The sequence below is a fragment of the Rhynchophorus ferrugineus genome, unplaced genomic scaffold, assembly GCF_030347505.1.
Source record: "Rhynchophorus ferrugineus isolate W39M unplaced genomic scaffold, kcgeb_rfMv2 rfM1, whole genome shotgun sequence".
Taxonomy (NCBI): domain Eukaryota; kingdom Metazoa; phylum Arthropoda; class Insecta; order Coleoptera; family Curculionidae; genus Rhynchophorus; species Rhynchophorus ferrugineus.
In genome coordinates, this window is record NW_027472580.1 from 58,601,205 (window position 1) to 58,627,205 (window position 26,001).

At 30.3% G+C, this 26,001-nt stretch overlaps 53 non-coding genes across 53 annotated transcripts; 2 read left to right on the top strand and 51 right to left on the bottom strand.

Annotated features, from left to right (window-relative positions):
• Positions 1-1,295: 1,295 nt before the first annotated feature.
• LOC143189446 (U6atac minor spliceosomal RNA) lies at positions 1,296-1,387 on the top strand. The gene has a single exon (XR_013003889.1). It is a non-coding gene; the product is annotated as a U6atac minor spliceosomal RNA (small nuclear RNA).
• Positions 1,388-1,700: 313 nt separating this feature from the next.
• On the top strand, positions 1,701-1,792 carry LOC143189145 (U6atac minor spliceosomal RNA). Its single transcript, XR_013003629.1, has one exon. It is a non-coding gene; the product is annotated as a U6atac minor spliceosomal RNA (small nuclear RNA).
• Positions 1,793-2,073: 281 nt separating this feature from the next.
• LOC143189599 (U6atac minor spliceosomal RNA) lies at positions 2,074-2,165 on the bottom strand. The gene has a single exon (XR_013004034.1). It is a non-coding gene; the product is annotated as a U6atac minor spliceosomal RNA (small nuclear RNA).
• Positions 2,166-2,478: 313 nt separating this feature from the next.
• Positions 2,479-2,570, bottom strand: LOC143189600 (U6atac minor spliceosomal RNA). Its single transcript, XR_013004035.1, has one exon. It is a non-coding gene; the product is annotated as a U6atac minor spliceosomal RNA (small nuclear RNA).
• A 560-nt stretch (positions 2,571-3,130) lies between these two features.
• Positions 3,131-3,222, bottom strand: LOC143189641 (U6atac minor spliceosomal RNA). The gene has a single exon (XR_013004074.1). It is a non-coding gene; the product is annotated as a U6atac minor spliceosomal RNA (small nuclear RNA).
• Positions 3,223-3,534: 312 nt separating this feature from the next.
• LOC143189447 (U6atac minor spliceosomal RNA) lies at positions 3,535-3,626 on the bottom strand. The gene has a single exon (XR_013003890.1). It is a non-coding gene; the product is annotated as a U6atac minor spliceosomal RNA (small nuclear RNA).
• Positions 3,627-3,940: 314 nt separating this feature from the next.
• Positions 3,941-4,031, bottom strand: LOC143189142 (U6atac minor spliceosomal RNA). Its single transcript, XR_013003626.1, has one exon. It is a non-coding gene; the product is annotated as a U6atac minor spliceosomal RNA (small nuclear RNA).
• A 314-nt stretch (positions 4,032-4,345) lies between these two features.
• Positions 4,346-4,437, bottom strand: LOC143189448 (U6atac minor spliceosomal RNA). The gene has a single exon (XR_013003891.1). It is a non-coding gene; the product is annotated as a U6atac minor spliceosomal RNA (small nuclear RNA).
• A 557-nt stretch (positions 4,438-4,994) lies between these two features.
• LOC143189141 (U6atac minor spliceosomal RNA) lies at positions 4,995-5,086 on the bottom strand. The gene has a single exon (XR_013003625.1). It is a non-coding gene; the product is annotated as a U6atac minor spliceosomal RNA (small nuclear RNA).
• Positions 5,087-5,400: 314 nt separating this feature from the next.
• Positions 5,401-5,492, bottom strand: LOC143189650 (U6atac minor spliceosomal RNA). The gene has a single exon (XR_013004083.1). It is a non-coding gene; the product is annotated as a U6atac minor spliceosomal RNA (small nuclear RNA).
• Positions 5,493-5,804: 312 nt separating this feature from the next.
• Positions 5,805-5,896, bottom strand: LOC143189501 (U6atac minor spliceosomal RNA). The gene has a single exon (XR_013003942.1). It is a non-coding gene; the product is annotated as a U6atac minor spliceosomal RNA (small nuclear RNA).
• Positions 5,897-6,208: 312 nt separating this feature from the next.
• LOC143189450 (U6atac minor spliceosomal RNA) lies at positions 6,209-6,300 on the bottom strand. The gene has a single exon (XR_013003893.1). It is a non-coding gene; the product is annotated as a U6atac minor spliceosomal RNA (small nuclear RNA).
• Positions 6,301-6,612: 312 nt separating this feature from the next.
• On the bottom strand, positions 6,613-6,704 carry LOC143189589 (U6atac minor spliceosomal RNA). The gene has a single exon (XR_013004024.1). It is a non-coding gene; the product is annotated as a U6atac minor spliceosomal RNA (small nuclear RNA).
• Positions 6,705-7,017: 313 nt separating this feature from the next.
• LOC143189656 (U6atac minor spliceosomal RNA) lies at positions 7,018-7,109 on the bottom strand. The gene has a single exon (XR_013004088.1). It is a non-coding gene; the product is annotated as a U6atac minor spliceosomal RNA (small nuclear RNA).
• Positions 7,110-7,422: 313 nt separating this feature from the next.
• LOC143189143 (U6atac minor spliceosomal RNA) lies at positions 7,423-7,511 on the bottom strand. Its single transcript, XR_013003627.1, has one exon. It is a non-coding gene; the product is annotated as a U6atac minor spliceosomal RNA (small nuclear RNA).
• Positions 7,512-8,069: 558 nt separating this feature from the next.
• LOC143189451 (U6atac minor spliceosomal RNA) lies at positions 8,070-8,161 on the bottom strand. The gene has a single exon (XR_013003894.1). It is a non-coding gene; the product is annotated as a U6atac minor spliceosomal RNA (small nuclear RNA).
• A 313-nt stretch (positions 8,162-8,474) lies between these two features.
• LOC143189452 (U6atac minor spliceosomal RNA) lies at positions 8,475-8,566 on the bottom strand. The gene has a single exon (XR_013003895.1). It is a non-coding gene; the product is annotated as a U6atac minor spliceosomal RNA (small nuclear RNA).
• Positions 8,567-8,878: 312 nt separating this feature from the next.
• On the bottom strand, positions 8,879-8,970 carry LOC143189577 (U6atac minor spliceosomal RNA). The gene has a single exon (XR_013004013.1). It is a non-coding gene; the product is annotated as a U6atac minor spliceosomal RNA (small nuclear RNA).
• A 312-nt stretch (positions 8,971-9,282) lies between these two features.
• Positions 9,283-9,374, bottom strand: LOC143189580 (U6atac minor spliceosomal RNA). Its single transcript, XR_013004016.1, has one exon. It is a non-coding gene; the product is annotated as a U6atac minor spliceosomal RNA (small nuclear RNA).
• A 313-nt stretch (positions 9,375-9,687) lies between these two features.
• On the bottom strand, positions 9,688-9,779 carry LOC143189658 (U6atac minor spliceosomal RNA). The gene has a single exon (XR_013004090.1). It is a non-coding gene; the product is annotated as a U6atac minor spliceosomal RNA (small nuclear RNA).
• Positions 9,780-10,092: 313 nt separating this feature from the next.
• Positions 10,093-10,184, bottom strand: LOC143189642 (U6atac minor spliceosomal RNA). The gene has a single exon (XR_013004075.1). It is a non-coding gene; the product is annotated as a U6atac minor spliceosomal RNA (small nuclear RNA).
• A 559-nt stretch (positions 10,185-10,743) lies between these two features.
• LOC143189504 (U6atac minor spliceosomal RNA) lies at positions 10,744-10,835 on the bottom strand. Its single transcript, XR_013003945.1, has one exon. It is a non-coding gene; the product is annotated as a U6atac minor spliceosomal RNA (small nuclear RNA).
• A 560-nt stretch (positions 10,836-11,395) lies between these two features.
• Positions 11,396-11,487, bottom strand: LOC143189453 (U6atac minor spliceosomal RNA). Its single transcript, XR_013003896.1, has one exon. It is a non-coding gene; the product is annotated as a U6atac minor spliceosomal RNA (small nuclear RNA).
• A 313-nt stretch (positions 11,488-11,800) lies between these two features.
• On the bottom strand, positions 11,801-11,892 carry LOC143189454 (U6atac minor spliceosomal RNA). The gene has a single exon (XR_013003897.1). It is a non-coding gene; the product is annotated as a U6atac minor spliceosomal RNA (small nuclear RNA).
• A 300-nt stretch (positions 11,893-12,192) lies between these two features.
• On the bottom strand, positions 12,193-12,284 carry LOC143189445 (U6atac minor spliceosomal RNA). Its single transcript, XR_013003888.1, has one exon. It is a non-coding gene; the product is annotated as a U6atac minor spliceosomal RNA (small nuclear RNA).
• A 312-nt stretch (positions 12,285-12,596) lies between these two features.
• On the bottom strand, positions 12,597-12,688 carry LOC143189455 (U6atac minor spliceosomal RNA). Its single transcript, XR_013003898.1, has one exon. It is a non-coding gene; the product is annotated as a U6atac minor spliceosomal RNA (small nuclear RNA).
• Positions 12,689-13,003: 315 nt separating this feature from the next.
• LOC143189456 (U6atac minor spliceosomal RNA) lies at positions 13,004-13,095 on the bottom strand. The gene has a single exon (XR_013003899.1). It is a non-coding gene; the product is annotated as a U6atac minor spliceosomal RNA (small nuclear RNA).
• Positions 13,096-13,406: 311 nt separating this feature from the next.
• Positions 13,407-13,498, bottom strand: LOC143189579 (U6atac minor spliceosomal RNA). The gene has a single exon (XR_013004015.1). It is a non-coding gene; the product is annotated as a U6atac minor spliceosomal RNA (small nuclear RNA).
• A 558-nt stretch (positions 13,499-14,056) lies between these two features.
• Positions 14,057-14,148, bottom strand: LOC143189505 (U6atac minor spliceosomal RNA). The gene has a single exon (XR_013003946.1). It is a non-coding gene; the product is annotated as a U6atac minor spliceosomal RNA (small nuclear RNA).
• A 312-nt stretch (positions 14,149-14,460) lies between these two features.
• On the bottom strand, positions 14,461-14,552 carry LOC143189457 (U6atac minor spliceosomal RNA). Its single transcript, XR_013003900.1, has one exon. It is a non-coding gene; the product is annotated as a U6atac minor spliceosomal RNA (small nuclear RNA).
• Positions 14,553-14,865: 313 nt separating this feature from the next.
• LOC143189623 (U6atac minor spliceosomal RNA) lies at positions 14,866-14,957 on the bottom strand. The gene has a single exon (XR_013004057.1). It is a non-coding gene; the product is annotated as a U6atac minor spliceosomal RNA (small nuclear RNA).
• A 559-nt stretch (positions 14,958-15,516) lies between these two features.
• LOC143189506 (U6atac minor spliceosomal RNA) lies at positions 15,517-15,608 on the bottom strand. Its single transcript, XR_013003947.1, has one exon. It is a non-coding gene; the product is annotated as a U6atac minor spliceosomal RNA (small nuclear RNA).
• Positions 15,609-16,168: 560 nt separating this feature from the next.
• On the bottom strand, positions 16,169-16,260 carry LOC143189605 (U6atac minor spliceosomal RNA). The gene has a single exon (XR_013004039.1). It is a non-coding gene; the product is annotated as a U6atac minor spliceosomal RNA (small nuclear RNA).
• Positions 16,261-16,571: 311 nt separating this feature from the next.
• Positions 16,572-16,663, bottom strand: LOC143189591 (U6atac minor spliceosomal RNA). The gene has a single exon (XR_013004026.1). It is a non-coding gene; the product is annotated as a U6atac minor spliceosomal RNA (small nuclear RNA).
• A 311-nt stretch (positions 16,664-16,974) lies between these two features.
• LOC143189653 (U6atac minor spliceosomal RNA) lies at positions 16,975-17,066 on the bottom strand. The gene has a single exon (XR_013004086.1). It is a non-coding gene; the product is annotated as a U6atac minor spliceosomal RNA (small nuclear RNA).
• A 313-nt stretch (positions 17,067-17,379) lies between these two features.
• On the bottom strand, positions 17,380-17,471 carry LOC143189592 (U6atac minor spliceosomal RNA). Its single transcript, XR_013004027.1, has one exon. It is a non-coding gene; the product is annotated as a U6atac minor spliceosomal RNA (small nuclear RNA).
• Positions 17,472-17,783: 312 nt separating this feature from the next.
• Positions 17,784-17,875, bottom strand: LOC143189458 (U6atac minor spliceosomal RNA). Its single transcript, XR_013003901.1, has one exon. It is a non-coding gene; the product is annotated as a U6atac minor spliceosomal RNA (small nuclear RNA).
• A 313-nt stretch (positions 17,876-18,188) lies between these two features.
• Positions 18,189-18,280, bottom strand: LOC143189624 (U6atac minor spliceosomal RNA). The gene has a single exon (XR_013004058.1). It is a non-coding gene; the product is annotated as a U6atac minor spliceosomal RNA (small nuclear RNA).
• Positions 18,281-18,839: 559 nt separating this feature from the next.
• Positions 18,840-18,931, bottom strand: LOC143189508 (U6atac minor spliceosomal RNA). The gene has a single exon (XR_013003949.1). It is a non-coding gene; the product is annotated as a U6atac minor spliceosomal RNA (small nuclear RNA).
• Positions 18,932-19,491: 560 nt separating this feature from the next.
• LOC143189535 (U6atac minor spliceosomal RNA) lies at positions 19,492-19,583 on the bottom strand. The gene has a single exon (XR_013003973.1). It is a non-coding gene; the product is annotated as a U6atac minor spliceosomal RNA (small nuclear RNA).
• A 311-nt stretch (positions 19,584-19,894) lies between these two features.
• Positions 19,895-19,986, bottom strand: LOC143189617 (U6atac minor spliceosomal RNA). Its single transcript, XR_013004051.1, has one exon. It is a non-coding gene; the product is annotated as a U6atac minor spliceosomal RNA (small nuclear RNA).
• Positions 19,987-20,298: 312 nt separating this feature from the next.
• Positions 20,299-20,390, bottom strand: LOC143189536 (U6atac minor spliceosomal RNA). The gene has a single exon (XR_013003974.1). It is a non-coding gene; the product is annotated as a U6atac minor spliceosomal RNA (small nuclear RNA).
• Positions 20,391-20,949: 559 nt separating this feature from the next.
• Positions 20,950-21,041, bottom strand: LOC143189593 (U6atac minor spliceosomal RNA). Its single transcript, XR_013004028.1, has one exon. It is a non-coding gene; the product is annotated as a U6atac minor spliceosomal RNA (small nuclear RNA).
• A 311-nt stretch (positions 21,042-21,352) lies between these two features.
• On the bottom strand, positions 21,353-21,444 carry LOC143189460 (U6atac minor spliceosomal RNA). The gene has a single exon (XR_013003902.1). It is a non-coding gene; the product is annotated as a U6atac minor spliceosomal RNA (small nuclear RNA).
• Positions 21,445-21,757: 313 nt separating this feature from the next.
• On the bottom strand, positions 21,758-21,849 carry LOC143189462 (U6atac minor spliceosomal RNA). Its single transcript, XR_013003904.1, has one exon. It is a non-coding gene; the product is annotated as a U6atac minor spliceosomal RNA (small nuclear RNA).
• Positions 21,850-22,162: 313 nt separating this feature from the next.
• LOC143189509 (U6atac minor spliceosomal RNA) lies at positions 22,163-22,254 on the bottom strand. Its single transcript, XR_013003950.1, has one exon. It is a non-coding gene; the product is annotated as a U6atac minor spliceosomal RNA (small nuclear RNA).
• A 312-nt stretch (positions 22,255-22,566) lies between these two features.
• LOC143189463 (U6atac minor spliceosomal RNA) lies at positions 22,567-22,658 on the bottom strand. The gene has a single exon (XR_013003905.1). It is a non-coding gene; the product is annotated as a U6atac minor spliceosomal RNA (small nuclear RNA).
• Positions 22,659-22,971: 313 nt separating this feature from the next.
• LOC143189626 (U6atac minor spliceosomal RNA) lies at positions 22,972-23,063 on the bottom strand. Its single transcript, XR_013004060.1, has one exon. It is a non-coding gene; the product is annotated as a U6atac minor spliceosomal RNA (small nuclear RNA).
• Positions 23,064-23,622: 559 nt separating this feature from the next.
• Positions 23,623-23,714, bottom strand: LOC143189510 (U6atac minor spliceosomal RNA). The gene has a single exon (XR_013003951.1). It is a non-coding gene; the product is annotated as a U6atac minor spliceosomal RNA (small nuclear RNA).
• A 559-nt stretch (positions 23,715-24,273) lies between these two features.
• LOC143189512 (U6atac minor spliceosomal RNA) lies at positions 24,274-24,365 on the bottom strand. Its single transcript, XR_013003952.1, has one exon. It is a non-coding gene; the product is annotated as a U6atac minor spliceosomal RNA (small nuclear RNA).
• A 311-nt stretch (positions 24,366-24,676) lies between these two features.
• LOC143189618 (U6atac minor spliceosomal RNA) lies at positions 24,677-24,768 on the bottom strand. Its single transcript, XR_013004052.1, has one exon. It is a non-coding gene; the product is annotated as a U6atac minor spliceosomal RNA (small nuclear RNA).
• Positions 24,769-25,080: 312 nt separating this feature from the next.
• LOC143189537 (U6atac minor spliceosomal RNA) lies at positions 25,081-25,172 on the bottom strand. Its single transcript, XR_013003975.1, has one exon. It is a non-coding gene; the product is annotated as a U6atac minor spliceosomal RNA (small nuclear RNA).
• Positions 25,173-25,731: 559 nt separating this feature from the next.
• Positions 25,732-25,823, bottom strand: LOC143189603 (U6atac minor spliceosomal RNA). The gene has a single exon (XR_013004037.1). It is a non-coding gene; the product is annotated as a U6atac minor spliceosomal RNA (small nuclear RNA).
• Between the last annotated feature and the right edge of the window lie 178 nt (positions 25,824-26,001).

Here is a 26,001-nt window from a genome sequence, read left to right on the forward strand (position 1 = left end):
TACCAATCCTTAATGGTTAATTTTCCTGGGGCAGTGTCCAGAAACACGGCATCAAGCCAAGTTTTTGCTTCAACTGTATTTTCTCCCATCAAAAAGCAATATTTTATCAACAATCAAAACTCCTTTTTATAATTTTCTTTCACAATAACAAACATTGCTTCATTCAAAATGCTATAATTCACAAACTAATGATCGGACAGTTGTCAAATTTATATAGGTATCTTTTGAGGGTTAGGGCTAACTAAAAACATATGAATTTAATTCTAGTAGCGCCATCTATGGGTCAGGAAGGGACTTTTCAATTGACTTGTTATAAACCTCATTGATTGTAGGGCAAGTTAAGAATATCTTCCAAATAACCAGTCCAGTTGCTTGATTTTGAACCTGATCTGCCCTTCTTTTTGTCTAACATGATGTATGTGAGACTGGATTAAATTTAAAACAGCTACAAGTCATATTTATAAATCATAGTATTGAGAGAAATATATTAGTTCGACAAAAAGTTTTCCAACCGTTGGTACCTAAAGTTTATCGCTTATATGATGTGGTATTTAATAAAATTCTCCTTATATATACTTTAAATGTCATCATATTTAATTATATTGAATAGTTAAACGTCTATTTAATCTAACATATAAACAATATTTCACATAATCAAAACGATTGAGGGAAACCCATTGCACCTTACAAAACAAGACGTTCACAAATGGCGGTAGATAAGAAAAATTCCAACAGTGAAGTCGAACAATTCTGCCAACATGCAAAAAGTGGGCGAAGCATCTTTTCTCGTTAAAACCAGTTGGTTCGATATGGTGTTAAACGTTCCATAGCCTTTTACACCGACCGGTCCTCGCCAAAACCGAGGCGTGAGACATCGCGTGATTGACGAAGACCAGAATCCTGCCGCCGCCGCCGGACTGGCCATCCAGCGCTACTCGTTAGCCACAGAAGTATATCGCCAGTAAACGCGTTGATCTCCTTTTTTGTACCTTATACGTTAAACCTTTTAAAAATTCGAAGCAGGTTTTTTTGTGTTACGAGAGAACAGAGAACAAAACATGTTACCTGCAGAATGGCAATTTGACTTTTAGGGTTACAATAACATTAATCGTTAAAAAAGCTAAATTAATATATATATATATATATATATATATATATATATATATATATATATATTTCGTTTAAGGTTTGCTCACTTGACTAATTTTCAATAGACGGCGCTACTATTTATAAGAAATTACTGGTTATGTCGAAACAAGTTAACTATATATACTGGTTCTATCACTATAATAACTGTGTTGTATGAAAGGAGAGACGGTTAGCACTCCCCTAGACAAGGATGGAATACACATATATTGCTTAAGGCACACTTAAGCAACATTTTTTTTGTATATAGTATGTGTACATGATTGGTAATCATATATGTGATATTTAATATATTCTGCGGTGTTATATTTAATTTTCACAGTAACCTCCTTAAATGCATACATTTTCATTTGCCTTTTGTTCATAAATTTGGATTATTTTTAGGGTATACTTTCATTTTAGATATTGTTCTTATTATTGTCACTGGTTCTAATTTAGTTTAAGGTTTGCTCACTTGACTAATTTTCAATAGAGGGCGCTACTATTTATAAGAAATTACTTGGTTATTTCGAAACAAGTTAACTATATATACTGGTTCTATCACTATAATAACTGTGTTGTATGAAAGGAGAGGCGCTTAACACTCCCCTAGACAAGGATGGAATATACATATATTGCTTGAGGCACACTTAAGCAACAACAATAACGAAAAAATACATTCGAATATGTAATTTCTTATAAATAGTAGCATCCTCTATTGAAAATTGGTCAAATGAGCAAGCCCGAAACGAAATTAGAACCAGTGGCAATATAATAAGAACAATATCTAAAATGAAAGTACACCCTAAAAATAATCCAAATTTATGAACAAAAAGCAAATCAAAATGTATGCATTTAAGGTGGTTAGTGTGAAAATTAAATATAACACCGCAGAATATATTAAATATCACATATATGATTACCAATCATGTACACATACTAAGGCAAAAAAAAATGTTGCTTAAGTGTGCCTTAAGCAATATATGTGTATTCCATCCTTGTCTAGGGGAGTGCTAACCGTCTCTCCTTTGATACAACACAGTTACTATAGTGATAGAACCGGTATATATTTTTTAAATTTTTTCGACATAAATAAGTAATTTCTTATAAATAGTAGCATCCTCTATTGAAAATTGGTCAAATGAGCAAGCCTTAAACGAAATTAGAACCAGTGACAATAATAAGAACAATATCTAAAATGAAAGTACACCCTAAAAATCACCCCAAATTTATGAACAAAAAAAAATCAAAATGTATGCATTTAAGGTGGTTACTGTGAAAATTAAATATAAAACCGCAGAATATATTAAATATCACATATATGACTACCAATCATGTACACATACTATATACAAAAAAATTTTGCTTAAGTGTGCCTTAAGCAATATATGTGTATTCCACCCTTGTCTAGGGGAGTGCTAACCGTCTCTCCTTTCATACAACACAGTTGTTATAGTGATAGAATCAGTATATATAGTTAACTTGTTTCGAAATAACCAAGTAATTTCTTATAAATAGTAGCGCCATCTATTAAGAATTAGTCTAGTGAGCAAACCTTAAACGAAATTAAAACCAGTGACAATAATAAGAACAATATCTAAAATGAAAGTACACTCTAAAAATTATTCATACATGGTCCCTCATGATTTTTCCGAGAAGTACGAAGGTGAGTGTATGTGAGTAAACCCGTGTTAATAGGGAGGAGACATTACAATTAAATGAATGCAGTTAAATCGTTATCATACAATATGTAGCAGATAACTTATACGACAAAACGCCTATATAACAAAAACCACAATTCTAGAATGAAAGTAGCATAAAGCTACCGACAGAATATAACCCTTTAAAACATTTTCTTTGGTCGTATAAAATCCTAATTTAAGAACAAAACACAAATCAACATGTACGCATTTAAGGTGGTTACTGTGAAAATTAAATATAACACCGCAGAATATATTAAATATAACATATATGATTACTAATCATGTACACATACTATATACAAAAAAAAATGCTGCTTAAGTGTGCCTTAAGCAATATATGTGTATTCCATCCTTGTCTAGGGGAGTGCTAACCGTCTCTCCTTTCATACAATACAGTTATTAAGTGATAGAACCAGTATATATAATTAACTTGTTTCGAAATAACCAAGTAATTTGTTATAAACAGTAGCGCCCTCTATTGAAAATTAGTCAAGTGAGCAAACCTTAAACGAAATTAGAACCAGTTACAATAATAAGAACAATACCTAAAATGAAAGTACACCCTAAAAATAATCCAAATTTAAGAACAAAAAACAAATCAACATGTACGCATTTAAGGTGGTTACTGTGAAAATTAAATATAACACCGCAGAATATATCAAATATCACATATATGATTACCAATCATGTACACATACTATATACAAAAAAAATGTTGCTTAAGTGTGCCTTAAGCAATATATGTGTATTCCATCCTTGTCTAGGGGAGTGCTAACCGTCTCTCCTTTCATACAACACACTTATTAAGTGATAGAACCAGTATATATAATTAACTTGTTTCGAAATAACCAAGCAATTTCTTATAAATAGTAGCGCCCTCTATTGAAAATTAGTCAAGTGAGCAAACCTTAAACGAAATTAGAACCAGTGACAATAATAAGAACAATATCTAAAATGAAAGTACACCCTAAAAATAATCCAAATTTATGAACAAAAAACAAATCAAAATCTATGCATTTAAGGTGGTTACTGTGAAAATTAAATATAAACCCGCAGAATATATTAAATATCACATATATGATTACCAATCATGTACACATACTATATACTATATACAATGTTGCTTAAGCGTGCCTTAAGCAATATATGTGTATTCCATCCTTGTCTAGGGGAGTGTTAACCGTCTCTCCTTTCATACAACACAGTTATTATAGTGATAGAACCAGTATATATAGTTAACTTGTTTCAAAATAACCAAGTAATTTCTTATAAATAGTAGCGCCCTCTATTGAAAATTAGCCAAGTGAGCCAACCTTAAACGAAATTAGAACAAGTGACAATAATAAGAACAATATCTAAAATGAAAGTACACCCTAAAAATAATCCAAATTTATGAACAAAAAACAAATCAACATGTATGCATTTAAGGTGGTTACTGTGAAAATTAAATATAAGCCCGCAGAATATATTAAATATCACATATATGATTACCAATCATGTACACATACTATATACAAAAAAAAATGTTGCTTAAGTGTGCCTTAAGCAATATATGTGTATTCCATCCTTGTCTAGGGGAGTGCTAACCGTCTCTCCTTTCATACAACACAGTTATTATAGTGATAGAACCAGTATATATAGTTAACTTGTTTCAAAATAACCAAGTAATTTCTTATAAATAGTAGCGCCCTCTATTAAAAATTAGTCAAGTGAGCAAACCTTAAACGAAATTAGAACCAGTGACAATAATAAGAACAATATCTAAAATGAAAGTACACTCTAAAAGTAATTCATACATTGTCCCTCATGATTTTTCCGAGAAGTACGAATGTGAGTGTGTGTGAGTAAACCCGTGTTAATAGAGAGGAGACATTACAATTAAATGAATGCAGTTAAATCGTTATCATACAATATGTAGCAGATAACTTATACGACAAAAAGCCTATATAACAAAAACCACAATTCTAGAATGAAAGTAGCATAAAGCTACCGACAGAATATAACCCTTTAAAACATTTTCTTTGGTCGTATAAAATCCTAATTTAAGAACAAAACACAAATCAACATGTATGCATTTAAGGTGGTTACTGTGAAAATTAAATATAACACCGCAGAATATATTAAATAGCACATATATTACCAATCATGTACACATACTATATACAAAAAAAAATGCTGCTTAAGTGTGCCTTAAGCAATATATGTGTATTCCATCCTTGTCTAGGGGAGTGTTAACCGTCTCTCCTTACATACAACCCAGTTATTATAGTGATAGAACCTGTATATATAGTTAAATTGTTTCGAAATAACCAAGTAATTTCTTATAAACAGTAGCCCCCTCTATTGAAAATTAGTCAAGTGAGTAAACCTTAAACGAAATTAGAACCAATTACAATAATAAGAACAATACCTAAAATGAAAGTACACCCTAAAAATAATCCAAATTTAAGAACAAAAAGCAAATCAATATGTATGCATTTAAGGTGGTTACTGTGAAAATTAAATATAACACCGCAGAATATATCAAATATCACAAATATGATTACCAATCATGTACACATACTATATACAAAAAAAAATGCTGCTTAAGTGTGCCTTAAGCAATATATGTGTATTCCATCCTTGTCTAGGGGAGTGCTAACCGTCTCTCCTTTCATACAACAGAGTTATTGTAGTGATAGAACCAGTATATATAGTTAACTTGTTTCGAAATAACCAAGTAATTTCTTATAAATATTAGCGCCCTCTATTGAAAATTAGTCAAGTGAGCAAACCTTAAACGAAATTAGAACCAGTGACAATAATAAGAACAATATCTAAAATGAAAGTACACCCTAAAAATAATCCAAATTTACGAACAAAAACAAATCAAAATGTATGCATTTAAGGTGGTTACTGTGAAAATTAAATATAACCCCGCAGAATATATTAAATATCACATATATGATTACCAATCATGTACACATACTATGTACAAAAAAAATGTTGCTTAAGTGTGCCTTAAGCAATATATGTGTCTTCCATCCTTGTCTAGGGGAGTGCTAACCGTCTCTCCTTTCATACAACACAGTTATTAAGTGATAGAACCAGTATATATAATTAACTTGTTTCAAAATAACCAAGTAATTTGTTATAAACAGTAGCGCCCTCTATTGAAAATTAGTCAAGTGAGCAAACCTTAAACGAAATTAGAACCAGTTACAATAATAAGAACAATACCTAAAATGAAAGTACACCCTAAAAATAATCCAAATTTAAGAACAAAAAACAAATCAACATGTACGCATTTAAGGTGGTTATTGTGAAAATTAAATATAACACCGCAGAATATATTAAATATCACATATATGATTACCAATCATGTACACATACTATATACAAAAAAAATGTTGCTTAAGTGTGCCTTAAGCAATATATGTGTATTCCATCCTTGTCTAGGGGAGTGCTAACCGTCTCTCCTTTCATACAACACAGTTATTTAGTGATAGAACCAGTATATATAATTAACTTGTTTCGAAATAACCAAGTAATTTCTTATAAATAGTAGCGCCCTCTATTGAAAATTAGTCAAGTGAGCAAACCTTAAACGAAATTAGAACCAGTGACAATAATAAGAACAATATCTAAAATGAAAGTACACCCTAAAAATAATCCAAATTTATGAACAAAAAACAAATCAAAATGTATGCATTTAAGGTGGTTACTGTGAAAATTAAATATAACCCCGCAGAATATATTAAATATCACATATATGATTACCAATCATGTACACATACTATATACAAAAAAAATGTTGCTTAAGTGTGCCTTAAGCAATATATGTGTATTCCATCTTTGTCTAGGGGAGTGCTAACCGTCTCTCCTTTCATACAACACAGTTATTATAGTGATAGAACCAGTATATATAGTTAACTTGTTTCGAAATAACCAAGTAATTTCTTATAAATAGTAGCACCCTCTATTGAAAATTAGTCAAGTGAGCAAACCTTAAACGAAATTAGAACCAGTGACAATAATAAGAACAATATCTAAAATGAAAGTACACCCTAAAAATAATCCAAATTTATGAACAAAAAACAAATCAAAATGTATGCATTTAAGGTGGTTACTGTGAAAATTAAATATAACCCCCCAGAATATATTAAATATCACATATATGATTACCAATCATGTACACATACTATATACAAAAACAATGTTGCTTAAGCGTGCCTTAAGCAATATATGTGTATTCCATCCTTGTCTAGGGGAGTGTTAACCGTCTCTCCTTTCATACAACACAGTTATTATAGTGATAGAACCAGTATATATAGTTAACTTGTTTCAAAATAACCAAGTAATTTCTTATAAATAGTAGCGCCCTCTATTGAAAATTAGCCAAGTGAGCCAACCTTAAACGAAATTAGAACCAGTGACAATAATAAGAACAATATCTAAAATGAAAGTACACCCTAAAAATAATCCAAATTTATGAACAAAAAGCAAATCAAAATGTATGCAATTAAGGTGGTTAGTGCGAAAATTAAATATAACACCGCAGAATATATTAAATATCACATATATGATTACCAATCATGTACACATACTATAGACAAAAAAAATGTTGCTTAAGTGTGCCTTAAGCAATATATGTGTATTCCATCCTTGTCTAGGGAAGTGCTAGCCATCTCTCCTTTCATACACAGTTATTATAGCGATAGAACCAGTATATATAGTTAACTTGTTTCGACATAACCAGTAATTTCTTATAAATAGTAGCACCCTCTATTGAAAATTAGTCAAGTGAGCAAACCTTAAACGAAATTAGAACCAGTTACAATAATAAGAACAATACCTAAAATGAAAGTACACTCTAAAAATAATTCATACATTGTCCCTCATGATTTTTCCGAGAAGTACGAATGTGAGTGTATGTGAGTAAACCCGTGTTAATAGAGAGGAGACATTACAATTAAATGAATGCAGTTAAATCGTTATCATACAATATGTAGCAGATAACTTATACGACAAAACGCCTATATAACAAAAACCACAATTCTAGAATGAAAGTAGCATAAAGCTACCGACAGAATATAACCCTTTAAAACATTTTCTTTGGTCGTATAAAATCCTAATTTAAGAACAAAACACAAATCAACATGTATGCATTTAAGTTGGTTACTGTGAAAATTAAATATAACCCCGCAGAATATATTAAATATCACATATATGATTACCAATCATGTACACATACTATAGACAAAAAAAATGTTGCTTAAGTGTGCCTTAAGCAATATATGTGTATTCCATCCTTGTCTAGGGGAGTGCTAACCGTCTCTCCTTTCATACAACACAGTTATTATAGTGATAGAACCTGTATATATAGTTAAATTGTTTCGAAATAACCAAGTAATTTCTTATAAACAGTAGCCCCCTCTATTGAAAATTAGTCAAGTGAGTAAACCTTAAACGAAATTAGAACCAATTACAATAATAAGAACAATACCTAAAATGAAAGTACACCCTAAAAATAATCCAAATTTATGAACAAAAAGCAAATCAAAATGTATGCATTTAAGGTGGTTAGTGTGAAAATTAAATATAACACCGCAGAATATATTAAATATCACATATATGATTACCAATCATGTACACATACTATAGACAAAAAAAATGTTGCTTAAGTGTGCCTTAAGCAATATATGTGTATTCCATCCTTGTCTAGGGGAGTGCTAACCGTCTCTCCTTTCATACAACACAGTTATTTAGTGATAGAACCAGTATATATAATTAACTTGTTTCGAAATAACCAGTAATTTCTTATAAATAGTAGCGCCCTCTATTGAAAATTAGTCAAGTGAGCAAACCTTAAACGAAATTAGAACCAGTTACAATAATAAGAACAATACCTAAAATGAAAGTACACCCTAAAAATAATCCAAATTTAAGAACAAAACACAAATAAACATGTATGCATTTAAGGTGATTACTGTGAAAATTAAATATAACACCGCAGAATATATCAAATATCACATATATGATTACCAATCATGTACACATACTATATACAAAAAAAAATGTTGTTTAAGTGTGCCTTAAGCAATATGTGTGTATTCCATCCTTGTCTAGGGGAGTGCTAACCGTCTCTCCTTTCATACAACACAGTTATTTAGTGATAGAACCAGTATATATAATTAACTTGTTTCGAAATAACCAAGCAATTTCTTATAAATAGTAGCGCCCTCTATTGAAAATTAGTCAAGTGAGCAAACCTTAAACGAAATTAGAACCAGTGACAATAATAAGAACAATATCTAAAATGAAACTACACCCTAAAAATAATCCAAATTTATGAACAAAAAACAAATCAAAATGTATGCATTTAAGGTGGTTACTGTGAAAATTAAATATAACCCCGCAGAATATATTAAATATCACATATATGATTACCAATCATGTACACATACTATATACAAAAACAATGTTGCTTAAGTGTGCCTTAAGCAATATATGTGTATTCCATCCTTGTCTAGGGGAGTGCTAACCGTCTCTCCTTTCATACAACACAGTCATTATAGTGATAGAACCAGTATACATAGTTAACTTGTTTCGAAATAACCAAGTAATTTCTTATAAATAGTAGCGCCCTCTATTGAAAATTAGTCAAGTGAGCAAACCTTAAACGAAATTAGAACCAGTGACAATAATAAGAACAATATCTAAAATGAAAGTACACCCTAAAAATAATCCAAATTTATGAACAAAAAACAAATCAAAATGTATGCATTTAAGGTGGTTACTGTGAAAATTAAATATAAGCCCGCAGAATATATTAAATATCACATATATGATTACCAATCATGTACACATACTATATACAAAAACAATGTTGCTTAAGTGTGCCTTAAGCATTATATGTGTATTCCATCCTTGTCTAGGGGAGTGTTAACCGTCTCTCCTTTCATACAACACAGTTATTATAGTGATAGAACCAGTATATATAGTTAACTTGTTTCAAAATAACCAAGTAATTTCTTATAAATAGTAGCGCCCTCTATTGAAAATTAGCCAAGTGAGCCAACCTTAAACGAAATTAGAACCAGTGACAATAATAAGAACAATATCTAAAATGAAAGTACACCCTAAAAATAATCCAAATTTATGAACAAAAAACAAATCAACATGTATGCATTTAAGGTGGTTACTGTGAAAATTAAATATAACCCCGCAGAATATATTAAATATCACATATATGATTACCAATCATGTACACATACTATAGACAAAAAAAATGTTGCTTAAGTGTGCCTTAAGCAATATATGTGTATTCCATCCTTGTCTAGGGAAGTGCTAACCATCCCTCCTTTCATACAACACAGTTATTATAGCGATAGAACCAGTATATATAGTTAACTTGTTTGGAAATAACCAAGTAATTTCTTATAAATAGTAGCGCCCTCTATTAAAAATTAGTCAAGTGAGCAAACCTTAAACGAAATTAGAACCAGTGACAATAATAAGAACAATATCTAAAATGAAAGTACACTCTAAAAATAATTCATACATTGCCCCTCATGATTTTTCCGAGAAGTACGAATGTGAGTGTATGTGAGTAAACCCGTGTTAATAGAGAGGAGACATTACAATTAAATGAATGCAGTTAAATCGTTATCATACAATATGTAGCAGATAACTTATACGACAAAACGCCTATATAACAAAAACCACAATTCTAGAATGAAAGTAGCATAAAGCTACCGACAGAATATAACCCTTTAAAACATTTTCTTTGGTCGTATAAAATCCTAATTTAAGAACAAAACACAAATCAACATGTATGCATTTAAGTTGGTTACTGTGAAAATTAAATATAACACCGCAGAATATATTAAATAGCACATATATGATTACCAATCATGTACACATACTATATACAAAAAAAATGCTGCTTAAGTGTGCCTTAAGCAATATATGTGTATTCCATCCTTGTCTAGGGGAGTGCTAACCGTCTCTCCTTTCATACAACACAGTTATTATAGTGATAGAACCTGTATATATAGTTAAATTGTTTCGAAATAACCAAGTAATTTCTTATAAAGAGTAGCCCCCTCTATTGAAAATTAGTCAAGTGAGTAAACCTTAAACGAAATTAGAACCAGTGACAATAATAAGAACAATATCTAAAATGAAAGTACACTCTAAAAATAATTCATACATTGTCCCTCATGATTTTTCCGAGAAGTACGAATGTGAGTGTATGTGAGTAAACCCGTGTTAATAGAGAGGAGACATTACAATTAAATGAATGCAGTTAAATCGTTATCATACAATATGTAGCAGATAACTTATACGACAAAACGCCTATATAACAAAAACCACAATTCTAGAATGAAAGTAGCATAAAGCTACCGACAGAATATAACCCTTTAAAACATTTTCTTTGGTCGTATAAAATCCTAATTTAAGAACAAAACACAAATCAACATGTATGCATTTAAGTTGGTTACTGTGAAAATTAAATATAACACCGCAGAATATATTAAATATCACATATATGATTACCAATCATGTACACATACTATATACAAAAAAAAATGTTGCTTAAGTGTGCCTTAAGCAATATATGTGTATTCCATCCTTGTCTAGGGGAGTGCTAACCGTCTCTCCTTTCATACAACACAGTTATTATAGTGATAGAACCAGTATATATAGTTAACTTGTTTCGAAATAACCAAGTAATTTCTTATAAATAGTAGCGCCCTCTATTGAAAATTAGTCAAGTGAGCAAACCTTAAACGAAATTAGAACCAGTGACAATAATCAGAACAATATCTAAAATGAAAGTACACCCTAAAAATAATCCAAATTTATGAACAAAAAACAAATCAAAATGTATGCATTTAAGGTGGTTACTGTGAAAATTAAATATAACCCCCCAGAATATATTAAATATCACATATATGATTACCAATCATGTACACATACTATATACAAAAAAAATGTTGCTTAAGTGTGCCTTAAGCAATATATGTGTATTCCATCCTTGTCTAGGGGAGTGCTAACCGTCTCTCCTTTCATACAACACAGTTATTAAGTGATAGAACCAGTATATATAATTAACTTGTTTCGAAATAACCAAGTAATTTGTTATAAACAGTAGCGCTTCTATTGAAAATTAGTCAAGTGAGCAAACCTTAAACGAAATTAGAACCAGTTACAATAATAAGTACAATACCTAAAATGAAAGTACACCCTAAAAATAATCCAAATTTAAGAATCAACATGTACGCATTTAAGGTGGTTACTGTGAAAATTAAATATAACACCGCAGAATATATTAAATATCACATATATGATTACCAATCATGTACACATACTATAGACAAAAAAAATTTTGCTTAAGTGTGCCTTAAGCAATATATGTGTATTCCATCCTTGTCTAGGGGAGTGCTAACCGTCTCTCCTTTCATACAACACAGCTATTATAGTGATAGAACCAGTATATATAATTAACTTGTTTCGACATAACCAGTAATTTCTTATAAATAGTAGCGCCCTCTATTGAAAATTAGTCAAGTGAGCAAACCTTAAACGAAATTAGAACCAGTTACAATAATAAGAACAATACCTAAAATGAAAGTACACCCTAAAAATAATCCAAATTTATGAACAAAAAGCAAATCAAAATGTATGCATTTAAGGTGGTTACTGTGAAAATTAAATATAACACCGCAGAATATATTAAATATCACATATATGATTACCAATCATGTACACATACTATAGACAAAAAAAATGTTGCTTAAGTGTGCCTTAAGCAATATATGTGTATTCCATCCTTGTCTAGGGGAGTGCTAACCGTCTCTCCTTTCATACAACACAGTTATTATAGTGATAGAACCAGTATATATAATTAACTTGTTTCGAAATAACCAAGTAATTTCTTATAAATAGTAGCGCCCTCTATTGAAAATTAGTCAAGTGAGCAAACCTTAAACGAAATTAGAACCAGTTACAATAATAAGAACAATACCTAAAATGAAAGTACACCCTAAAAATAATCCAAATTTATGAACAAAAAACAAATCAAAATGTATGCATTTAAGGTGGTTACTGTGAAAATTAAATATAACACCGCAGAATATATTAAATATCACATATATGATTACCAATCACGTACACATACCATATACAAAAAAAAAATGTTGCTTAAGTGTGCCTTAAGCAATATATGTGTATTCCATCCTTGTCTAGGGGAGTGCTAACCGTCTCTCCTTTCATACAACACAGTAATTATAGTGATAGAACCAGTATATATAGTTAACTTGTTTCGAAATAACCAATAATTTCTTATAAATATTAGCGCCCTCTATTGAAAATTAGTCAAGTGAGCAAACCTTAAACGAAATTAGAACCAGTGACAATAATAAGAACAATATCTAAAATGAAAGTACACCCTAAAAATAATCCAAATTTACGAACAAAAACAAATCAAAATGTATGCATTTAAGGTGGTTACTGTGAAAATTAAATATAACCCCGCAGAATATATTAAATATCACATATATGATTACCAATCATGTACACATACTATGTACAAAAAAAATGTTGCTTAAGTGTGCCTTAAGCAATATATGTGTATTCCATCCTTGTCTACGGGAGTGCTAACCGTCTCTCCTTTCATACAACACAGTTATTAAGTGATAGAACCAGTATATATAATTAACTTGTTTCGAAATAACCAAGTAATTTGTTATAAACAGTAGCGCCCTCTATTGAAAATTAGTCAAGTGAGCAAACCTTAAACGAAATTAGAACCAGTTACAATAATAAGAACAATATCTAAAATGAAAGTACACTCTAAAAATAATTCATACATTGTCCCTCATGATTTTTCCGAGAAGTACGAATGTGAGTGTATGTGAGTAAACCCGTGTTAATAGAGAGGAGACATTACAATTAAATGAATGCAGTTAAATCGTTATCATAAAATATGTAGCAGATAACTTATACGACAAAACGCCTATATAACAAAAACCACAATTCTGGAATGAAAGTAGCATAAGGCTACCGACAGAATATAACCCTTTAAAACATTTTCTTTGGTCGTATAAAATCCTAATTTAAGAACAAAACACAAATCAACATGTATGCATTTAAGGTGGTTACTGTGAAAATTAAATATAACACCGCAGAATATATTAAATATCACATATATGATTACCAATCATGTACACATACTATATACAAAAAAAATGCTGCTTAAGTGTGCCTTAAGCAATATATGTGTATTCCATCCTTGTCTAGGGGAGTGCTAACCGTCTCTCCTTTCATACAACACAGTTATTATAGTGATAGAACCAGTATATATAGTTAACTTGTTTCGAAATAACCAACTAATTTCTTATAAATATTAGCGCCCTCTATTGAAAATTAGTCAAGTGAGCAAACTTTAAACGAAATTAGAACCAGTGACAATAATAAGAACAATATCTAAAATGAAAGTACACCCTAAAAATAATCCAAATTTACGAACAAAAACAAATCAAAATGTATGCATTTAAGGTGGTTACTGTGAAAATTAAATATAACACCGCAGAATATATCAAATATCACATATATGATTACCAATCATGTACACATACTATATACAAAAAAAATGTTGCTTAAGTGTGCCTTAAGCAATATATGTGTATTCCATCCTTGTCTAGGGGAGTGCTAACCGTCTCTCCTTTCATACAACACAGTTATTATAGTGATAGAACCAGTATATATAGTTAACTTGTTTCAAAATAATCAAGTAATTTCTTATAAATAGTAGCGCCCTCTATTGAAAATTAGTCAAGTGAGCCAACCTTAAACGAAATTAGAACCAGTGACAATAATAAGAACAATATCTAAAATGAAAGTACACCTTAAAAATAATCCAAATTTATGAACAAAAAACAAATCAAAATGTATGCATTTAAGGTGGTTACTGTGAAAATTAAATATAAGCCCGCAGAATATATTAAATAACACATATATGATTACCAATCATGTACACATACTATAGACAAAAAAAATGTTGCTTAAGTGTGCCTTAAGCAATATATGTGTATTCCATCCTTCTCTAGGGAAGTGCTAACCATCTCTCCTTTTATACAACACAGTTATTATAGCGATAGAACCAGTATATATAGTTAACTTGTTTGGAAATAACCAAGTAATTTCTTATAAATAGTAGCGCCCTCTATTAAAAATTAGTCAAGTGAGCAAACCTTAAACGAAATTAGAACCAGTGACAATAATAAGAACAATATCTAAAATGAAAGTACACTCTAAAAGTTATTCATACATTGTCCCTCATGATTTTTCCGAGAAGTACGAATGTGAGTGTATGTGAGTAAACCCGTGTTAATAGAGAGGAGACATTACAATTAAATGAATGCAGTTAAATCGTTATCATACAATATGTAGCAGATAGCTTATACAACAAAACGCCTATATACCAAAAACCACAATTCTCGAATGAAAGTAGCATAAAGCTACCGACAGAATATAACCCTTTAAAACATTTTCTTTGGTCGTATAAAATCCTAATTTAAGAACAAAACACAAATCAACATGTATGCATTTAAGGTGGTTACTGTGAAAATTAAATATAACACCGCAGAATATATTAAATAGCACATATATGATTACCAATCATGTACACATACTATATACAAAAAAAATGCTGCTTAAGTGTGCCTTAAGCAATATATGTGTATTCCATCCTTGTCTAGGGGAGTGCTAACCGTCTCTCCTTTCATACAACACAGTTATTATAGTGATAGAACCTGTATATATAGTTAAATTGTTTCGAAATAACCAAGTAATTTCTTATAAACAGTAGCCCCCTCTATTGAAAATTAGTCAAGTGAGTAAACCTTAAACGAAATTAGAACCAGTGACAATAATAAGAACAATATCTAAAATGAAAGTACACTCTAAAAATAATTCATACATTGTCCCTCATGATTTTTCCGAGAAGTACGAATGTGAGTGTATGTGAGTAAACCCGTGTTAATAGAGAGGAGACATTACAATTAAATGAATGCAGTTAAATCGTTATCATAAAATATGTAGCAGATAACTTATACGACAAAACGCCTATATAACAAAAACCACAATTCTAGAATGAAAGTAGCATAAAGCTACCGACAGAATATAACCCTTTAAAACATTTTCTTTGGTCGTATAAAATCCTAATTTAAGAACAAAACACAAATAAACATGTATGCATTTAAGGTGGTTACTGTGAAAATTAAATATAACACCGCAGAATATATTAAATATCACATATATGATTACCAATCATGTACACATACTATATACAAAAAAAAATGTTGCTTAAGTGTGCCTTAAGCAATATATGTGTATTCCATCCTTGTCTAGGGGAGTGCTAACCGTTTCTCCTTTCATACAACACAGTTATTATAGTGATAGAACTAGTATATATAGTTAACTTGTTTCGAAATAACGAAGTAATTTCTTATAAATATTAGCGCCCTCTATTGAAAATTAGTCAAGTGAGCAAACCTTAAACGAAATTAGAACCAGTGACAATAATAAGAACAATATCTAAAATGAAAGTACACCCTAAAAATAATCCAAATTTACGAACAAAAAAAATCAAAATGTATGCATTTAGGGTGGTTACTGTGAAAATTAAATATAACCCCGCAGAATATATTAAATATCACATATATGATTACCAATCATGTACACATACCATGTACAAAAAAAATGTTGCTTAAGTGTGCCTTAAGCAATATATGTGTATTCCATCCTTGTCTAGGGGAGTGTTAACCGTCTCTCCTTTCATACAACACAGTTATTAAGTGATAGAACCAGTATACATAATTAACTTGTTTCGAAATAACCAAGTAATTTGTTATAAACAGTAGCGCTTCTATTGAAAATTAGTCAAGTGAGCAAACCTTAAACGAAATTAGAACCAGTTACAATAATAAGTACAATACCTAAAATGAAAGTACACCCTAAAAATAATCCAAATTTAAGAACAAAAAACAAATCAACATGTACGCATTTAAGGTGGTTACTGTGAAAATTAAATATAAGCCCGCAGAATATATTAAATATCACATATATGATTACCAATCATGTACACATACTATAGACAAAAAAAATGTTGCTTAAGTGTGCCTTAAGCAATATATGTGTATTCCATCCTTGTCTAGGGGAGTGTTAACCGTCTCTTCTTTCATACAACACAGTTATTATAGTGATAGAACCAGTATATATAATTAACTTGTTTCGAAATAACCAAGTAATTTCTTATAAATAGTAGCGCCCTCTATTGAAAATTAGTCAAGTGAGCAAACCTTAAACGAAATTAGAACCAGTTACAATAATAAGAACAATACCTAAAATGAAAGTACACCTTAAAAATAATCCAAATTTAAGAACAAAAAGCAAATCAATATGTATGCATTTAAGGTGGTTACTGTGAAAATTAAATATAACTCCGCAGAATATATCAAATATCACATATATGATTACCAATCATGTATACATACTATATACAAAAAAAATGTTGCTTAAGTGTGCCTTAAGCAATATATGTGTATTCCATCCTTGTCTAGGGGAGTGTTAACCGTCTCTCCTTTCATACAACACAGTTATTATAGTGATAGAACCAGTATATATAGTTAACTTGTTTCGAAATAACCAAGTAATTTCTTATAAATATTAGCGCCCTCTATTGAAAATTAGTCAAGTGAGCAAACTTTAAACGAAATTAGAACCAGTGACAATAATAAGAACAATATCTAAAATGAAAGTACACCCTAAAAATAATCCAAATTTACGAACAAAAACAAATCAAAATGTATGCATTTAAGGTGGTTACTGTGAAAATTAAATATAACACCGCAGAATATATCAAATATCACATATATGATTACCAATCATGTACACATACTATATACAAAAAAAATGTTGCTTAAGTGTGCCTTAAGCAATATATGTGTATTCCATCCTTGTCTAGGGGAGTGCTAACCGTCTCTCCTTTCATACAACACAGTTATTATAGTGATAGAACCAGTATATATAGTTAACTTGTTTCAAAATAATCAAGTAATTTCTTATAAATAGTAGCGCCCTCTATTGAAAATTAGTCAAGTGAGCCAACCTTAAACGAAATTAGAACCAGTGACAATAATAAGAACAATATCTAAAATGAAAGTACACCTTAAAAATAATCCAAATTTATGAACAAAAAACAAATCAAAATGTATGCATTTAAGGTGGTTACTGTGAAAATTAAATATAAGCCCGCAGAATATATTAAATAACACATATATGATTACCAATCATGTACACATACTATAGACAAAAAAAATGTTGCTTAAGTGTGCCTTAAGCAATATATGTGTATTCCATCCTTCTCTAGGGAAGTGCTAACCATCTCTCCTTTTATACAACACAGTTATTATAGCGATAGAACCAGTATATATAGTTAACTTGTTTGGAAATAACCAAGTAATTTCTTATAAATAGTAGCGCCCTCTATTAAAAATTAGTCAAGTGAGCAAACCTTAAACGAAATTAGAACCAGTGACAATAATAAGAACAATATCTAAAATGAAAGTACACTCTAAAAGTTATTCATACATTGTCCCTCATGATTTTTCCGAGAAGTACGAATGTGAGTGTATGTGAGTAAACCCGTGTTAATAGAGAGGAGACATTACAATTAAATGAATGCAGTTAAATCGTTATCATACAATATGTAGCAGATAGCTTATACAACAAAACGCCTATATACCAAAAACCACAATTCTCGAATGAAAGTAGCATAAAGCTACCGACAGAATATAACCCTTTAAAACATTTTCTTTGGTCGTATAAAATCCTAATTTAAGAACAAAACACAAATCAACATGTATGCATTTAAGGTGGTTACTGTGAAAATTAAATATAACACCGCAGAATATATTAAATAGCACATATATGATTACCAATCATGTACACATACTATATACAAAAAAAATGCTGCTTAAGTGTGCCTTAAGCAATATATGTGTATTCCATCCTTGTCTAGGGGAGTGCTAACCGTCTCTCCTTTCATACAACACAGTTATTATAGTGATAGAACCTGTATATATAGTTAAATTGTTTCGAAATAACCAAGTAATTTCTTATAAACAGTAGCCCCCTCTATTGAAAATTAGTCAAGTGAGTAAACCTTAAACGAAATTAGAACCAGTGACAATAATAAGAACAATATCTAAAATGAAAGTACACTCTAAAAATAATTCATACATTGTCCCTCATGATTTTTCCGAGAAGTACGAATGTGAGTGTATGTGAGTAAACCCGTGTTAATAGAGAGGAGACATTACAATTAAATGAATGCAGTTAAATCGTTATCATAAAATATGTAGCAGATAACTTATACGACAAAACGCCTATATAACAAAAACCACAATTCTAGAATGAAAGTAGCATAAAGCTACCGACAGAATATAACCCTTTAAAACATTTTCTTTGGTCGTATAAAATCCTAATTTAAGAACAAAACACAAATAAACATGTATGCATTTAAGGTGGTTACTGTGAAAATTAAATATAACACCGCAGAATATATTAAATATCACATATATGATTACCAATCATGTACACATACTATATACAAAAAAAAATGCTGCTTAAGTGTGCCTTAAGCAATATATGTGTATTCCATCCTTGTCTAGGGGAGTGCTAACCGTCTCTCCTTTCATACAACACAGTTATTATAGTGATAGAACTAGTATATATAGTTAACTTGTTTCGAAATAACGAAGTAATTTCTTATAAATATTAGCGCCCTCTATTGAAAATTAGTCAAGTGAGCAAACCTTAAACGAAATTAGAACCAGTGACAATAATAAGAACAATATCTAAAATGAAAGTACACCCTAAAAATAATCCAAATTTACGAACAAAAAAAATCAAAATGTATGCATTTAGGGTGGTTACTGTGAAAATTAAATATAACCCCGCAGAATATATTAAATATCACATATATGATTACCAATCATGTACATATACCATGTACAAAAAAAATGTTGCTTAATTGTGCCTTAAGCAATATATGTGTATTCCATCCTTGTCTAGTGGAGTGCTAACCGTCTCTCCTTTCATACAACACAGTTATTAAGTGATAGAACCAGTATACATAATTAACTTGTTTCGAAATAACCAAGTAATTTGTTATAAACAGTAGCGCTTCTATTGAAAATTAGTCAAGTGAGCAAACCTTAAACGAAATTAGAACCAGTTACAATAATAAGTACAATACCTAAAATGAAAGTACACCCTAAAAATTATCCAAATTTAAGAACAAAAAACAAATCAACATGTACGCATTTAAGGTGGTTACTGTGAAAATTAAATATAAGCCCGCAGAATATATTAAATATCACATATATGATTACCAATCATGTACACATACTATAGACAAAAAAAAATGCTGCTTAAGTGTGCCTTAAGCAATATATGTGTATTCCATCCTTGTCTAGGGGAGTGCTAACCGTCTCTCCTTTCATACAACACAGTTATTATAGTGATAGAACCTGTATATATAGTTAAATTGTTTCGAAATAACCAAGTAATTTCTTATAAACAGTAGCCCCCTCTATTGAAAATTAGTCAAGTGAGTAAACCTTAAACGAAATTAGAACCAGTGACAATAATAAGAACAATATCTAAAATGAAAGTACACTCTAAAAATAATTCATACATTGTCCCTCATGATTTTTCCGAGAAGTACGAATGTGAGTGTATGTGAGTAAACCCGTGTTAATAGAGAGGAGACATTACAATTAAATGAATGCAGTTAAATCGTTATCATAAAATATGTAGCAGATAACTTATACGACAAAACGCCTATATAACAAAAACCACAATTCTAGAATGAAAGTAGCATAAAGCTACCGACAGAATATAACCCTTTAAAACATTTTCTTTGGTCGTATAAAATCCTAATTTAAGAACAAAACACAAATAAACATGTATGCATTTAAGGTGGTTACTGTGAAAATTAAATATAACCCCGCAGAATATATTAAATATCACATATATGATTACCAATCATGTACACATACCATGTACAAAAAAAATGTTGCTTAAGTGTGCCTTAAGCAATATATGTGTATTCCATCCTTGTCTAGGGGAGTGTTAACCGTCTCTCCTTTCATACAACACAGTTATTAAGTGATAGAACCAGTATACATAATTAACTTGTTTCGAAATAACCAAGTAATTTGTTATAAACAGTAGCGCTTCTATTGAAAATTAGTCAAGTGAGCAAACCTTAAACGAAATTAGAACCAGTTACAATAATAAGTACAATACCTAAAATGAAAGTACACCCTAAAAATAATCCAAATTTAAGAACAAAAAACAAATCAACATGTACGCATTTAAGGTGGTTACTGTGAAAATTAAATATAAGCCCGCAGAATATATTAAATATCACATATATGATTACCAATCATGTACACATACTATAGACAAAAAAAATGTTGCTTAAGTGTGCCTTAAGCAATATATGTGTATTCCATCCTTGTCTAGGGGAGTGCTAACCGTCTCTCCTTTCATACAACACAGTTATTATAGTGATAGAACCAGTATATATAATTAACTTGTTTCGAAATAACCAAGTAATTTCTTATAAATAGTAGCGCCCTCTATTGAAAATTAGTCAAGTGAGCAAACCTTAAACGAAATTAGAACCAGTTACAATAATAAGAACAATACCTAAAATGAAAGTACACCTTAAAAATAATCCAAATTTAAGAACAAAAAGCAAATCAATATGTATGCATTTAAGGTGGTTACTGTGAAAATTAAATATAACTCCGCAGAATATATCAAATATCACATATATGATTACCAATCATGTATACATACTATATACAAAAAAAATGTTGCTTAAGTGTGCCTTAAGCAATATATGTGTATTCCATCCTTGTCTAGGGGAGTGCTAACCGTCTCTCCTTTCATACAACACAGTTATTATAGTGATAGAACCAGTATATATAATTAACTTGTTTCGAAATAACCAAGTAATTTCTTATAAATAGTAGCGTCCTCTATTGAAAATTAGTCAAGTGAGCAAACCTTAAACGAAATTAGAACCAGTTACAATAATAAGAACAATACCTAAAATGAAAGTACACCCTAAAAATAATCCAAATTTAAGAACAAAACACAAATAAACATGTATGCATTTAAGGTGGTTACTGTGAAAATTAAATATAACACCGCAGAATATATTAAATATCACATATATGATTACCAATCATGTACACATACTATATACAAAAAAAATGCTGCTTAAGTGTGCCTTAAGCAATATATGTGTATTCCATCCTTGTCTAGGGGAGTGCTAACCGTCTCTCCTTTCATACAACACAGTTATTATAGTGATAGAACCAGTATATATAGTTAACTTGTTTCGAAATAACCAAGTAATTTCTTATAAATATTAGCGCCCTCTATTGAAAATTAGTCAAGTGAGCAAACTTTAAACGAAATTAGAACCAGTGACAATAATAAGAACAATATCTAAAATGAAAGTACACCCTAAAAATAATCCAAATTTACGAACAAAAACAAATCAAAATGTATGCATTTAAGGTGGTTACTGTGAAAATTAAATATAACACCGCAGAATATATCAAATATCACATATATGATTACCAATCATGTACACATACTATATACAAAAAAAATGTTGCTTAAGTGTGCCTTAAGCAATATATGTGTATTCCATCCTTGTCTAGGGGAGTGCTAACCGTCTCTCCTTTCATACAACACAGTTATTATAGTGATAGAACCAGTATATATAGTTAACTTGTTTCAAAATAATCAAGTAATTTCTTATAAATAGTAGCGCCCTCTATTGAAAATTAGTCAAGTGAGCCAACCTTAAACGAAATTAGAACCAGTGACAATAATAAGAACAATATCTAAAATGAAAGTACACCTTAAAAATAATCCAAATTTATGAACAAAAAACAAATCAAAATGTATGCATTTAAGGTGGTTACTGTGAAAATTAAATATAAGCCCGCAGAATATATTAAATAACACATATATGATTACCAATCATGTACACATACTATAGACAAAAAAAATGTTGCTTAAGTGTGCCTTAAGCAATATATGTGTATTCCATCCTTCTCTAGGGAAGTGCTAACCATCTCTCCTTTTATACAACACAGTTATTATAGCGATAGAACCAGTATATATAGTTCACTTGTTTGGAAATAACCAAGTAATTTCTTATAAATAGTAGCGCCCTCTATTAAAAATTAGTCAAGTGAGCAAACCTTAAACGAAATTAGAACCAGTGACAATAATAAGAACAATATCTAAAATGAAAGTACACTCTAAAAGTTATTCATACATTGTCCCTCATGATTTTTCCGAGAAGTACGAATGTGAGTGTATGTGAGTAAACCCGTGTTAATAGAGAGGAGACATTACAATTAAATGAATGCAGTTAAATCGTTATCATACAATATGTAGCAGATAGCTTATACAACAAAACGCCTATATACCAAAAACCACAATTCTCGAATGAAAGTAGCATAAAGCTACCGACAGAATATAACCCTTTAAAACATTTTCTTTGGTCGTATAAAATCCTAATTTAAGAACAAAACACAAATCAACATGTATGCATTTAAGGTGGTTACTGTGAAAATTAAATATAACACCGCAGAATATATTAAATAGCACATATATGATTACCAATCATGTACACATACTATATACAAAAAAAATGCTGCTTAAGTGTGCCTTAAGCAATATATGTGTATTCCATCCTTGTCTAGGGGAGTGCTAACCGTCTCTCCTTTCATACAACACAGTTATTATAGTGATAGAACCTGTATATATAGTTAAATTGTTTCGAAATAACCAAGTAATTTCTTATAAACAGTAGCCCCCTCTATTGAAAATTAGTCAAGTGAGTAAACCTTAAACGAAATTAGAACCAGTGACAATAATAAGAACAATATCTAAAATGAAAGTACACTCTAAAAATAATTCATACATTGTCCCTCATGATTTTTCCGAGAAGTACGAATGTGAGTGTATGTGAGTAAACCCGTGTTAATAGAGAGGAGACATTACAATTAAATGAATGCAGTTAAATCGTTATCATAAAATATGTAGCAGATAACTTATACGACAAAACGCCTATATAACAAAAACCACAATTCTAGAATGAAAGTAGCATAAAGCTACCGACAGAATATAACCCTTTAAAACATTTTCTTTGGTCGTATAAAATCCTAATTTAAGAACAAAACACAAATAAACATGTATGCATTTAAGGTGGTTACTGTGAAAATTAAATATAACACCGCAGAATATATTAAATATCACATATATGATTACCAATCATGTACACATACTATATACAAAAAAAATGCTGCTTAAGTGTGCCTTAAGCAATATATGTGTATTCCATCCTTGTCTAGGGGAGTGCTAACCGTCTCTCCTTTCATACAACACAGTTATTATAGTGATAGAACTAGTATATATAGTTAACTTGTTTCGAAATAACGAAGTAATTTCTTATAAATATTAGCGCCCTCTATTGAAAATTAGTCAAGTGAGCAAACCTTAAACGAAATTAGAACCAGTGACAATAATAAGAACAATATCTAAAATGAAAGTACACCCTAAAAATAATCCAAATTTACGAACAAAAAAAATCAAAATGTATGCATTTAGGGTGGTTACTGTGAAAATTAAATATAACCCCGCAGAATATATTAAATATCACATATATGATTACCAATCATGTACACATACCATGTACAAAAAAAATGTTGCTTAATTGTGCCTTAAGCAATATATGTGTATTCCATCCTTGTCTAGTGGAGTGCTAACCGTCTCTCCTTTCATACAACACAGTTATTAAGTGATAGAACCAGTATACATAATTAACTTGTTTCGAAATAACCAAGTAATTTGTTATAAACAGTAGCGCTTCTATTGAAAATTAGTCAAGTGAGCAAACCTTAAACGAAATTAGAACCAGTTACAATAATAAGTACAATACCTAAAATGAAAGTACACCCTAAAAATTATCCAAATTTAAGAACAAAAAACAAATCAACATGTACGCATTTAAGGTGGTTACTGTGAAAATTAAATATAAGCCCGCAGAATATATTAAATATCACATATATGATTAACAATCATGTACACATACTATAGACAAAAAAAAATGCTGCTTAAGTGTGCCTTAAGCAATATATGTGTATTCCATCCTTGTCTAGGGGAGTGCTAACCGTCTCTCCTTTCATACAACACAGTTATTATAGTGATAGAACCTGTATATATAGTTAAATTGTTTCGAAATAACCAAGTAATTTCTTATAAACAGTAGCCCCCTCTATTGAAAATTAGTCAAGTGAGTAAACCTTAAACGAAATTAGAACCAGTGACAATAATAAGAACAATATCTAAAATGAAAGTACACTCTAAAAATAATTCATACATTGTCCCTCATGATTTTTCCGAGAAGTACGAATGTGAGTGTATGTGAGTAAACCCGTGTTAATAGAGAGGAGACATTACAATTAAATGAATGCAGTTAAATCGTTATCATAAAATATGTAGCAGATAACTTATACGACAAAACGCCTATATAACAAAAACCACAATTCTAGAATGAAAGTAGCATAAAGCTACCGACAGAATATAACCCTTTAAAACATTTTCTTTGGTCGTATAAAATCCTAATTTAAGAACAAAACACAAATAAACATGTATGCATTTAAGGTGGTTACTGTGAAAATTAAATATAACCCCGCAGAATATATTAAATATCACATATATGATTACCAATCATGTACACATACCATGTACAAAAAAAATGTTGCTTACGTGTGCCTTAAGCAATATATGTGTATTCCATCCTTGTCTAGGGGAGTGTTAACCGTCTCTCCTTTCATACAACACAGTTATTAAGTGATAGAACCAGTATACATAATTAACTTGTTTCGAAATAACCAAGTAATTTGTTATAAACAGTAGCGCTTCTATTGAAAATTAGTCAAGTGAGCAAACCTTAAACGAAATTAGAACCAGTTACAATAATAAGTACAATACCTAAAATGAAAGTACACCCTAAAAATAA